Source organism: Tupaia chinensis, unplaced genomic scaffold (genome assembly GCF_000334495.1).
Source record: "Tupaia chinensis unplaced genomic scaffold, TupChi_1.0 Scaffold000138_1, whole genome shotgun sequence".
NCBI lineage: Eukaryota > Metazoa > Chordata > Mammalia > Scandentia > Tupaiidae > Tupaia > Tupaia belangeri.
In genome coordinates this window covers 3,279,802-3,291,641 of record NW_006159608.1, presented here as the reverse complement: position 1 = coordinate 3,291,641, position 11,840 = coordinate 3,279,802, and the positions used below count along the sequence as shown (strand labels likewise).

The 11,840-nt window shown below is 42.9% G+C and overlaps 1 long non-coding RNA gene across 1 annotated transcript in view; it reads left to right on the top strand.

The window, feature by feature from the left end:
- Positions 1–5,133, top strand: part of LOC102475595 (uncharacterized) — a 7,511-nt gene extending 2,378 nt beyond the window's left edge. The window contains exons 2-3 of the long non-coding RNA XR_334025.1: positions 2,738–2,856; positions 4,998–5,133. This is a non-coding gene — a long non-coding RNA (uncharacterized LOC102475595). The remainder of the gene's footprint in view (positions 1–2,737; positions 2,857–4,997) is intronic.
- Positions 5,134–11,840: the final 6,707 nt, after the last annotated feature.

Below are 11,840 nucleotides of genomic sequence, written 5' to 3'. Positions count from 1 at the left end.
GCAAAACAACTCTCTGGAAAAAAAGATAAAAAACAAGCTTAGATATTTGCTAAACATAGAGAACAACTCCTGAAAGGTGTTTTAAATTAATAGAAGCTTACTTCCCCCTTTGCATAAAAGCAGTTGCTGTGAAGGCGCTGTAGGGCTGGTGTGGTGACTCCAAGACTGTGCTTCAGTCTGTCTCCTCAGACCTCAGGTTCACTGCATGTTTCCAAAATGGCTGCGGGAAGAGCAGCCATCACATTCCCATTCCATGCCATTAGCAGGCAGAAGTGATGAAGACAAAGGTTACACACCTCTTCTGCTTTAAGAAACCTTCCTGAAAGTTACGCACAATGATCTGCATTTTATTGGTCAGAACTTTGTCTCACAACCATTCCTTGCGGAATGTCATCATTTCAGGTGGTCATATGAGCTCTACTAAACATTGCAATGGGTTCCTGAGAGAAGAGAATGGATGTTGGGAAGTGCTGGGTAACCTCTGCTGCAGCTAGAGAGGCAGAAAGATTCCTGATGTGTCCTCAGATTGCATGTGCCCTCCATAACCTCTTAAGTGTGAAGACCAAGCTACATTCCAGCTTCTTCCCACAGGGTCTTGCATACCCTTTGCCTTCTGTTGCACGGACTAGTGGATGCATGGTATAGAGAGAGCCCGGGACGTAGAGCTTTGTGTTAGTCTGAGACTGTGTTGAAGAGATTGTAGCTTATACCCCATCTAGAAGATGCAGAGAGGATCCCGAAGCAGTTTATATTGCTGGAGCTAAAATACAGACACAAAAATAGGTACAGGAAGGCATTACAAAGTCAGGTAAAATCGAGTAACGTGAGGTTGTGTCTTATCCATTGTTTCAGGCTGAGGCAACAATAGTTTCAGCATGATAAGGTAGAACTGAATGGGAATCAACTATCTTATGCTTGAGTCCAACAGAAAACCAGCAAGATAGAGCCATGTGACTAGGTAGAGCAGAATGAAAAATGGGGTGCTTCAATTGGTCTTAATAAGAGCCGTAATGCAAGAGAGAGACTTTGTTCTTAGCCTACACTAACAGGAGCAGAGAATGTGGATGGCAGAAGTGAGAGCACTGCTCTGTCTTGCACAGGTTAGCCACAGCTGTTACAGGACTTGCAGTCCGGGGCTCTACGCTTTAAAGAGAAAAGGACAGAGCAGAGTTTTAACAGGAGAGTTCCCGAGATGGGACGGGAGAACTCCTCAGCCTGTCTACTGAACATTTTATCAGTCACTTGGGTCACATCTGCTTATCAAATTTGTGGATTACTCTAGTCTGACAGGGGTAGCAGATACAGTGACTGACAGAATCAGTCAAGAAGAATACTGAGCCAATGTCAGCCTATGAAACTGACAACGGATTAAGGATCTCACCACAAAAAACGATAAACATGTGAGGTAATGCATATTAATTTAGTCAGTTTAGCCTTTCTATAATGCTTTTTTACTGCTTATTTCAAAACAATAATATATACTTTTTTGTCAGTTAAAATTAAAAATTGAATTTAATTTTATTTATTAATTTTAAAATTTGCATTTAATCATCACACATATTTATGGCATGTTATATGGGTTCTCAAACCATAAGTACATTATATGTCAAGCAAGTCAAAGGTACTATCATACACAATAACTTTCCATTCTCGGTCTGCTATTTTTTTTTTTTCTTTCTCTTTTTTGGAGAGGTGTTTGCTATAGGGCACGTGCGCTCGCCAGAAAAGCAGAGAGAGACAGAGAGACAGAAAGTGAGAAATCACCCCCCAGGGGGGATGGCCACGCCATAATCCCTTCTCCTCCTTTCTCTCTCGGGATCTTGGGCACGCACACATGCCTGGTATGAGTCTAAACCACTAAGTCAGGGACTCAAACCACAGTCGACTACATGGGAGTCCAGCGACATAACCATCACACCAACTGCTGGTCCCGCTATTTTTTTTTTTTCCTGAGCCCTTTTTTTCCACTACCTACTGTCTATCTACCCCCTCCTATATGAAAATTAAGAGTAATTAAAACATAGATTAAGATAAAGTCCTGAGGTTTGGTCAGTAAGAATGGGATGAAGGAAACCTGTTAAAATGACTGTTCACACAACTCAGGATTTTAGAAGGCAGCAGAGCCCGCAGAAGTACCAATGTGTCTTGTGACCAGGGTCTGGTGGGCAGGGGGCTGCCCAGGGTCTCCAGGCACTACAGATGGTCATGACTACTTCTCAAGCCAAAGGTCTGACCTTGACTTTGTGAGTTTAGATCCTCAAAGTCTTTGAATCTGCGGGACTTGGGGAGACTGACTCATGCTAACAATGCTTACAAAAGAATGATAAATAATAACAGATTGCCAAAAATATTAATTTTTAGCATGAATATACTTATCATGGTATTCCACCTTGCTATTTCCATACTATTCCATAGTATGTTTACAACAGTGTCCTGACCAGGAGCTTCTCTGGGGTATGGGGTCTAATCTTTGATTTTTGTATTCCAGAGTTTAACCCAGTACACCAAAAATTTTCTATTAATGTTTATAAAGTAAGTGAACAAATAAACACTTAAATGAAATGAATATTTGACATGGAGTACCAAATACATGTGTATATATATTTGTCTTCTGTTACATGGATTACTGAGTGAGTGGAATTAACCAGAGCCTGGCATGTACAACTTCGTGTTGATCTGAGATTTTGTGTCTCATCCACACACACACACATAATTTCTTTTCTCCTTTTCCCTATAGGAAAACAACATGGAAAACCAAATACTACTACTAAGGAATTTTGAGGAAAATTGAATTGAAAGGAGGAGGGTGATTAGTATGACTTGACTGGCATCATGTTAGAAAAAGAGCCATATAAGGTAGATTTTCCACACAAGGAACATCTAGATAAATCTCACCTATGTCAGGTTGTTGGCAACTTATATAGGCTTGGAAGTTATTATATATATATATAGGCTTGGAAGTTATTATATATATATATATATATATGGTTTTTGCCATAGGACTTGTGTGCTCATCAGAGACAAAGAGAGACAGTGAGAGGGAAAGTGAGAACTCATCCCCCTAGGGGATAGTCTTACCACAATCCCTTCCCCTCCATTCTCCTTTTGGGATTTTGGGCACACACATACATACACCCAGTATGATTTCCAAGCCCTTGGTCTGGTTCTTGAACCACAGTACCCCATGTGGGAGTCCATTCCCTTAACCCACTTACTGGCCCACCATTTCATATCTTTTTTTTTTTTTTTTGGAGAGATTTTTGCTATAGGGCACATGCACTCACCAGACAGACAGACAGAGACATAGAGACAGAAAGCGAGAAATCACCCCCCAGGGAGGATGGTCACGCCGCAATCCCTTCTCCTCCATTCTCTTCTCGGGATCTTGGGCATGCACGCACACGCGCCCGGCATGAGTTTAAAGCCACCGGGTCCAGGACGCGAACCGCGGTCGACTACGTGGGAGTCCAGCGACAACCATTACGCTAACTGCTGGTTCCCACCATTTCATATCTTAACAGTGACTTAACAGAGTTCTGCGCTGTTCTTTTATTTGCCAATTTACAGTTCAGCTCCTTGGAAACAGGCCTGTCTCCCTTTCCCTCTAGAACTTGAACTGCATCACCCCGACCCTTTCTTTGGGTAGAGGTCTCAGTGTGGCACGGGAAGTGGTGGCTGGTTTGGAATGGTTAGGTTCATTAAGCTTTCATTGCTTTCGTTCCCAAGACTACTCAAGGACTTCATCCCCTAGGCATTTCTCTGGTATAAAAAAGCCCTTCCCTGTTCTCCGAATCTGTTAACTTTCCCAAAATCCACTCCTGACCTGGATTCCCAGATCCCGCACTCGCCTGCTGGGCACAATTATAAACAACCACAAGGTCCTTGGCTTCGATTCTTTCTAGTGTCATCCTTTCCCACTGGGCATCCATGAGTATTCATTCACACTTCCAAGGGACTGTTCTTCCGTCCTCTGTCCTCAGTGCTCTTGTCACATCTCCTCTAGGCACTCGTATCAGTCACGGTCCCAGAGACAGAAATAGATGACACCCTCACTCACATTTGGATAATCTGACAATTTAATAAGGGACTATTTACAAAGCTGGAAGCAGCGGAATTATTTTATTTTATAGTGTGCTACACTGCAGGTAAACAGGGAGTGTGGATGAGGAACACCTAAATCCAACCCAGAGATTCAAAGGAAGCTTTCTGGGAGAAGCGGACACTTGATCTTCTAGGTTAAAAAGAGTTAGATAATGAAAAGGAGTATATTCCAAACCACGTGAAGAATATGATCAAAATGATTGACCAGACACAGTGTAGTGTGTATAGGGAAACATGAACAAATGTGTATTATTATGAATAGGAGGTGAAGCATGGTACATAGAGATGTAGGTGGAGGGACAGGCAGGAGTGAGGGTATAATATACTAAGCTAAGGATTTAGCAGGATTGCAGCTAGCGTGAGGTGAATGAGGCATTTGCCTTGGATGCAAAATTTAAAAGGGCTCTAAGCACTCAATAATCAGGTTAAATTATACATTATAAATATATATATATATATATTATATATTGAAAGAGAAAGAAAAAGGTACCTTTATCAGGGTCTCTCCATGCTGTGAGCCTCCTGCCAGGCTTCCCAGCCAGCTGGGATCATGGATGTTCATGGGCACCTCTAGCATGTTCTGGTTGATCTGGGATTTGAACCTGGACTTCCCAAGTATCTCCAACATTGGACAGCAGTACCTCAACACCCATGCTGCCACAACAGGGGCAGAATAAATAATATTTAGATGCAATAATTTAGATAATTCATTTAAAAATTCATGGCTAAAAAATAAAAAAAAGTGTAAGATGAATCAATACGCAGAGAATTCTTAGAATTAGTGCTGCCTTGGCATCCGTTTTGAATGTAAGTTTAACTTTCTCATACAAAAACCAGGACTTGGTGTCTGTTGATCTGCCTTACACGATTGCCTCCTTGTGACCACCTTCCCACAGAAAAGCTGGATACGACACCGACATGCCGAGTGGACTGTGCAGATAGGCCACAGTGACTACCCCTCGGTCACAGCATGGGCCAGCAGCAGAACTTGTGCCACCAGTGAAAACTCTCCGGACCCCAGTAAAGGCTTCAGCCCACAGGCCTCTCACTCACTCTCTCCTGTCTTCTACATGCTCACCTGCTAGTTGAGCACATGTGTCCTGGAGGGCTTCTTACTTCCCACTGGCCATGCAAGGTGTCCTGCTCTGTTTGCTCTGGGAATTACAAGTAATAAAATCCTTCTGTTACTTCATGTGTTTTGTTGCATTTCTCCCTCTGTGTCGCTTGACTGACACACCCTGAATTCTTTCTGGTCAACAGTCCTCTTAAGAGTGACTAACTTGGTAGAAATAAACTAGCTAGAAGTCACACAAGAGCTACAAAAACATCAGCCATATAAGTGAGGTTCCTGTACAAGGGACATGTGGTCATGGGTCACACACTTAGACATCAGAGGAAGCATTCTGACCCAGTCATGGTGATACAAGGAAAGGGTGCCATTGCATGATGTCTGGGGCCATATGGAAGGTCCAGGTTCAGGTCCCAGCACATCCTGAATAGGTTGGGTTCAGTGATTACACCTGCTGTGGTCCTAGGTATGTGGGAGAATGAGACCCTACCAAATAAAACCTATCTTTTATTTATTTATTTTTTTGTAGAGAGATTTTTGCTATAGGGCATATGCGCTCGCTGGAGAGACATAGAGACAGAAAGTGAGAAACCCCCCCCCTCCAGGGGAGGAAAAAGCCACAATCCCTTCTCCTCCATTCTTCTCTCAGGATTTTGGGCATGCATGCACATGTGCCCAATGTGAATTTGAAGCTGCTGGGTCCAGGACTTGAACCATAGTGGACTATGTGGGAATACAGTGACATAACCATTACACCATCTGCTGGTCACAAAAACAACTATCTTTTTCTCCTTCCTACTCTCTCTGTTTCTCTCGCTCAAAAAAAAAAAAAGGATCCTGTGAATGGCAGATTACTGACATTACTGACATCTACAAACATTTCCCTGGAGTTCTGCTAAGGGAAGGCTAGAATTTATAGCCACTCTCTAGAGAAAGACCTCAAGACCAAATGAGAAGAAACTTATATTTACAAAGCATAATATTACTGATTGTTTTCTTTTGCCTCAGGCTCCAGAATGGCTCAGCATGGTACTATTATTGATTCCTTCTTTATTGCATTAAAGTATTATTTATCCCCTTAACAAATGATACAGAGTTCATGAGGATGAAACCCTACCTCACATCACAGAAAGAAATTAACCCATGATTTATCATAGACCTGGATATAAGGGCTCAAACTATTAAGCTTCAGGAAGGACACACCAGAATAGATCTGAGTTATCTGGATTAGGCAATGATTTCTTAGATATGACACTAAAACTTCAAGTTACAAAAGACAAAAGTGATAAACTAGACTTCATTGAAATGGAAAATTTTGTGTTTCAAAAGGTATCTTCAAAAAAGTGAATATATGACTCACTGACTGGAAGAAAATATACGTGCAAGTCATATATTTGATAAGAGACTTGTATCCAGAATATATAAAGAATGCTTATAATGTAATAATAGAAGGATAAGTAAGTCAATTAAAAACTGAACAAAGGGTCAGTAGGTGGTGTGAGGTTAAGGTGCTGGATTGCGATAGGGCCAACTGTGGTTCAAGTCTCAGACCTGGTGACTTGAACATCACATGTACCTGGCACATTTGCATGCATGCACAAAATCCCTGGAGGAGAATGGAGAAGGGATTACAGTGTAGTTATCCCCACTGTGGGGTGATTTTCACTTTCTCTGTGCCTCATTCTGGTGAGCGCATGCACCTTATGACAAAACCTAAAAGGAAAAAGAAAACAATCTAAAATACCAAACAAAACACAACTGGGCAAAGGATTTGAACAGCTAGTTCTCTCCAAAGGAGATAATATGAATGGCTAATGAGCACATACCAAAATGCTCAAATCCTTAGTCATTACGGAAACAGAAATCAAAGTTGTAATGAGATTCTACTTCACACCTACTAGAATGACCATAATAAGAAAAATAAAGCGTGACAAATGTTAGTGAGGATGCGGAAAATTTAGAGTCCTCTTACATTGCTGGTGGGAATGTCAAATAAAGTCACGACGTTGCAGTTTAATGTCTCATACAAGAAGCAGGGCTCAGTGAGCTGCTCACTTTGGTGGTTTCTTGTAAAGTCAAACAGTTATTATATGACCCAGCGACATCCTGCCCCAAAAGCACCCATACGGATGTATTTCATGTGTTTACATGAATGTTGACAGCAGCGCTATTCGTATTAGCTACAACGTGCAAGCAGCCCAAAAGCACATCACTGACGACTGGGTAAACAGAATGTGGCTACGATGGAGTGATACTTAGCCGTGGCTTTGGCTGCCGGATGGAGGGTAGTTGGAGATGGGCAGACATGCTAGCTGAAATGCCGTTAGCCGAGTTGCTTTTAAATGTGTGAACCTGGCACGGGGTGTGAGTATGAGCAGCTGGTTGGGAAGGGAATGGACAGGGTCTGGATTGAGAGGGAGAAGTCTAGGACAGGGCTCCGTTCTGGGTTGGGGAGCTGATGACTCTCAGTATTACTGACAGGAGCAGAGATGAGGACAGTGTTGTCTGGGCTGCTTGTGAGGCACCTGGGAAATAATAAGCCACCATGTTATTAAATCACGTCATCCCTCCTACTTTACTCTTTGATGGCAATCTACTGCTCTTGCCATAAATTCCAGTGCCCCTGCCATGGTTTCCCAGGCCCCGTGTGGGACTCTGCCAACCTCTCCGGCTCGAGCTCCTTTACTCTGTTTTGCTCGTGTCACCTCAGCCACTAAGGTTTCCTTTTCGCACTTGGAACATGCCAAGGGATGTCTTCTCTCTGGAACTCAATCCCAGCTCTTCTTCTGCTTGGGCTCTTTTCTTAGGTCCTTTTTAAGGCGGTCTCTTACATTTTGACATTTCACAGGTCTATCATCTTTTAGTGATGTCCCTAGCAGGGCCTCCCCAACCTTTTTTATCAACACTCAGTGTATCAGTTTTCTACTGCTGCTGTAACAAATTATTACAAACTCGGAGGCTAAAAAAACCACGTATTCATTGTCTCACAATTCTGCATGTTAGAAGTTCAACATGGGCCTCACTGGGCCCAAATCAAGGTATCAGTGAGGCTTCATTCCTCTCTCTAAAGGAGAATCCACGTCCTTGTCCTTTCAGGCTTCTGGTGCTGCCTGTGTTCCTCAGCTCATCATCCTTTCTGTTTCTATTCGTATTAGCTACAACGTGCAAGCAGCCCAAAAGCACATCACTGACGACTGGGTAAACAGAATGTGGCTACGATGGAGTGATACTTAGCCGTGGCTTTGGCTGCCGGATGGAGGGTAGTTGGAGATGGGCAGACATGCTAGCTGAAATGCCGTTAGCCGAGTTGCTTTTAAATGTGTGAACCTGGCACGGGGTGTGAGTATGAGCAGCTGGTTGGGAAGGGAATGGACAGGGTCTGGATTGAGAGGGAGAAGTCTAGGACAGGGCTCCGTTCTGGGTTGGGGAGCTGATGACTCTCAGTATTACTGACAGGAGCAGAGATGAGGACAGTGTTGTCTGGGCTGCTTGTGAGGCACCTGGGAAATAATAAGCCACCATGTTATTAAATCACGTCATCCCTCCTACTTTACTCTTTGATGGCAATCTACTGCTCTTGCCATAAATTCCAGTGCCCCTGCCATGGTTTCCCAGGCCCCGTGTGGGACTCTGCCAACCTCTCCGGCTCGAGCTCCTTTACTCTGTTTTGCTCGTGTCACCTCAGCCACTAAGGTTTCCTTTTCGCACTTGGAACATGCCAAGGGATGTCTTCTCTCTGGAACTCAATCCCAGCTCTTCTTCTGCTTGGGCTCTTTTCTTAGGTCCTTTTTAAGGCGGTCTCTTACATTTTGACATTTCACAGGTCTATCATCTTTTAGTGATGTCCCTAGCAGGGCCTCCCCAACCTTTTTTATCAACACTCAGTGTATCAGTTTTCTACTGCTGCTGTAACAAATTATTACAAACTCGGAGGCTAAAAAAACCACGTATTCATTGTCTCACAATTCTGCATGTTAGAAGTTCAACATGGGCCTCACTGGGCCCAAATCAAGGTATCAGTGAGGCTTCATTCCTCTCTCTAAAGGAGAATCCACGTCCTTGTCCTTTCAGGCTTCTGGTGCTGCCTGTGTTCCTCAGCTCATCATCCTTTCTGTTTTCACAGCCAGCGCCGCTGCATCTCCGACCGTTCCTCTGTGCTCAGGTCTCCTCCAGACTGTGCTCTTCTGCCTCCCTTCTCTGCTTCAATATATCTGTCACCATATGTTATACATAGAGAACCATTTATTTCATGAGAGGGAGATGGGGTACAAACCCCAACAGGATTTGATGCCATGACCCACTCTTACCTTAGCCGGATTGTGGGCACCAGGTGCCCTGTGCACTCGGAGGTCTCTGGATGCAGACCCGGAACCTTCCTGTGTGGCCAGCCTCACAGACTGTCCCGGTTCCCACTGTGTCGTAGTCCAGCCCCTTTCACTTCGAAGGACTTTCTGACTGCACTGGGCCCATCCAGAGGATTTAGGATAATCTCCCTCTCTTCCAGTGAGCGCTGAGCCACTTCAACTTCATTTCTCCTTTTCTGTGTAAACCAACAGTTTGACTTGTTCTGGAGATTAAGACCTGAACAGATTTTTGGGGAAGGGGCATTTCTTTTTTTTTTTTCTTTTTTTTTTTTTTTTACTACATCCAACTTCAGTTTTTTACTAGCACTTTACAACTTTATCATCCTGTTACTTTATGTGCTTACCTCCTGGGTTGTAAACTCATGAGAACCGTTTTTGGGGAAGGGGCTTTCTTTTTTTTTTTTTTCTTTTTTTTTTTTTTTTACTACATCCAACTTCAGTTTTTTACTAGCACTTTACAACTTTATCATCCTGTTACTTTATGTGCTTACCTCCTGGGTTGTAAACTCATGAGAACCGTTAGTCTGCCCACATAGGTAAAATCTTCTGTGTAGAAAGGAATGTGAAAAAGAATGGTTCTTGAGCATGTCGGGCCAGCAGAAGTCGTTCACTCGTTCACACACTTAGTAATGTTTGTAAAGATCTTCCTTGTTACTAGGCACTGTCCCACTGGGGACAATTGACTAAGACAGACTGAAATCACCCTCACAGAACCTTTAGCTTTTGTAGAACTTCAAATAACAGAGTCCCGAGTTCCACTAGTCACTCCAGAAGCCAGGCCACCTTGGTGTAGAATGACCAGTCATTAAACGGCAAGTTGGAATCATTTAAAGGTACTCCTCCCCCTCCCCCCCCCACACACATTTGACTATCATTCCAAAGGAAGAATTCCTAAAATAGTGTTTCCAAAACTATCTAGTGAAGGGGAAATTGTCTTTTAAAATATATTTCCAATCATTGTGGATTGGTGCTTTTATATAATACAACAACACATTACTGGAAAGACACAACGTGGCTTGGTTATCATGGCAGTTCCCAATGCCTATAAAAATCTCTAAACACTCCATTTCTGTACTAACCTTGCCATAGGCAGGTGACAGTTCTGAGAACAGCCCCATTCAGGAGTCTCCGACTTGGTTTCAACCTTCCTCGTATATAAAATGGGAGGAATGCTACACGCAGTGAGTTATTAGGAAACTGCGACTAGATAATGTAAATGAATCACTGGCTTAATAATGGTAGTTAGTCGGGATCTCCCCACTTCCTTTTTTTGTATTACGGTATTAGTTTCCTACTGCTGCTATAATAAATTACTACAAACTTGGTGGCTAAAAACCCTGTGAATTTATTATCTGTGTATTAGAAGATCAACATGGGGGGCAAGCAAGTGGCATGGTGCTTAAGTGATCGGACTTCCACATGGGGAGACCATCGTTTGAATCCCGGATCTGGCATCTTGCTTTCTCACTTTCTCTTTCTCTCTCTCTCATCTCTGGTGAGCACACATACTCTATATAAAATTAAAGTAATGATAATAACTTATAAAATTAATTTAATAAAATATTATGAAAAAGAAGAACTTCAATAGGGGCCTCACTGGGCTAAAATTAAGTGGTAATAATGTCCATTCCTATTATGAGTTTAATATTTTTAAACAATAATGTACTATTTAATTTTTGGTGTCAGAAATAAATAGAAAAAGAATTCCTCCAATTCTTTGGCAGAAAAGGCAGCTTGCTAGCTGTTCATAAAAGCAGTGTAGATCTTGAATATCTCTGCTAGGAGTTTGTATCTTCCCATAACAATAATGCATAGAAAGCATGCCTTTGAGTACTGCTGCTGCATAATAGGCACTGAGAAACCCCCACCTGCTTTTTGAACACCAGCCAGATGTTACTCTCCCCCACTGCAAACCATGTCTACCCTCGGGCCCATTAGACAAAATGTTGGCTGTCACCCACTGACAAGGTCTGGGAATTGGTTCTTTTTAAATAGCCACAAGGTCATGGGGATTAAACATTCTCCAGGGAGTCTGGGGAAAGTAGAATGTCAGCATTGCTTTTTCTCTGTGAAGATGGTTCAGTGACATTTTCAGAAAGGAGGAACTGCTGCTACCTGTCAGCAATGAATGGAGAACACAAGGTTAGAAGCAAAGTGAGAAGGTTACTCACCACCAGGAGATTGGCAATGCAGCTGCAGCTTCTTTCTGAGCAGCAGTGGTAATGTCAGAGAGCTGGACAACTCTTTTGAGTTCTGAGAAGTGGGAGAAAGCCTGGAAACAAGAGACAACTTGGCAGAAGGGAAAG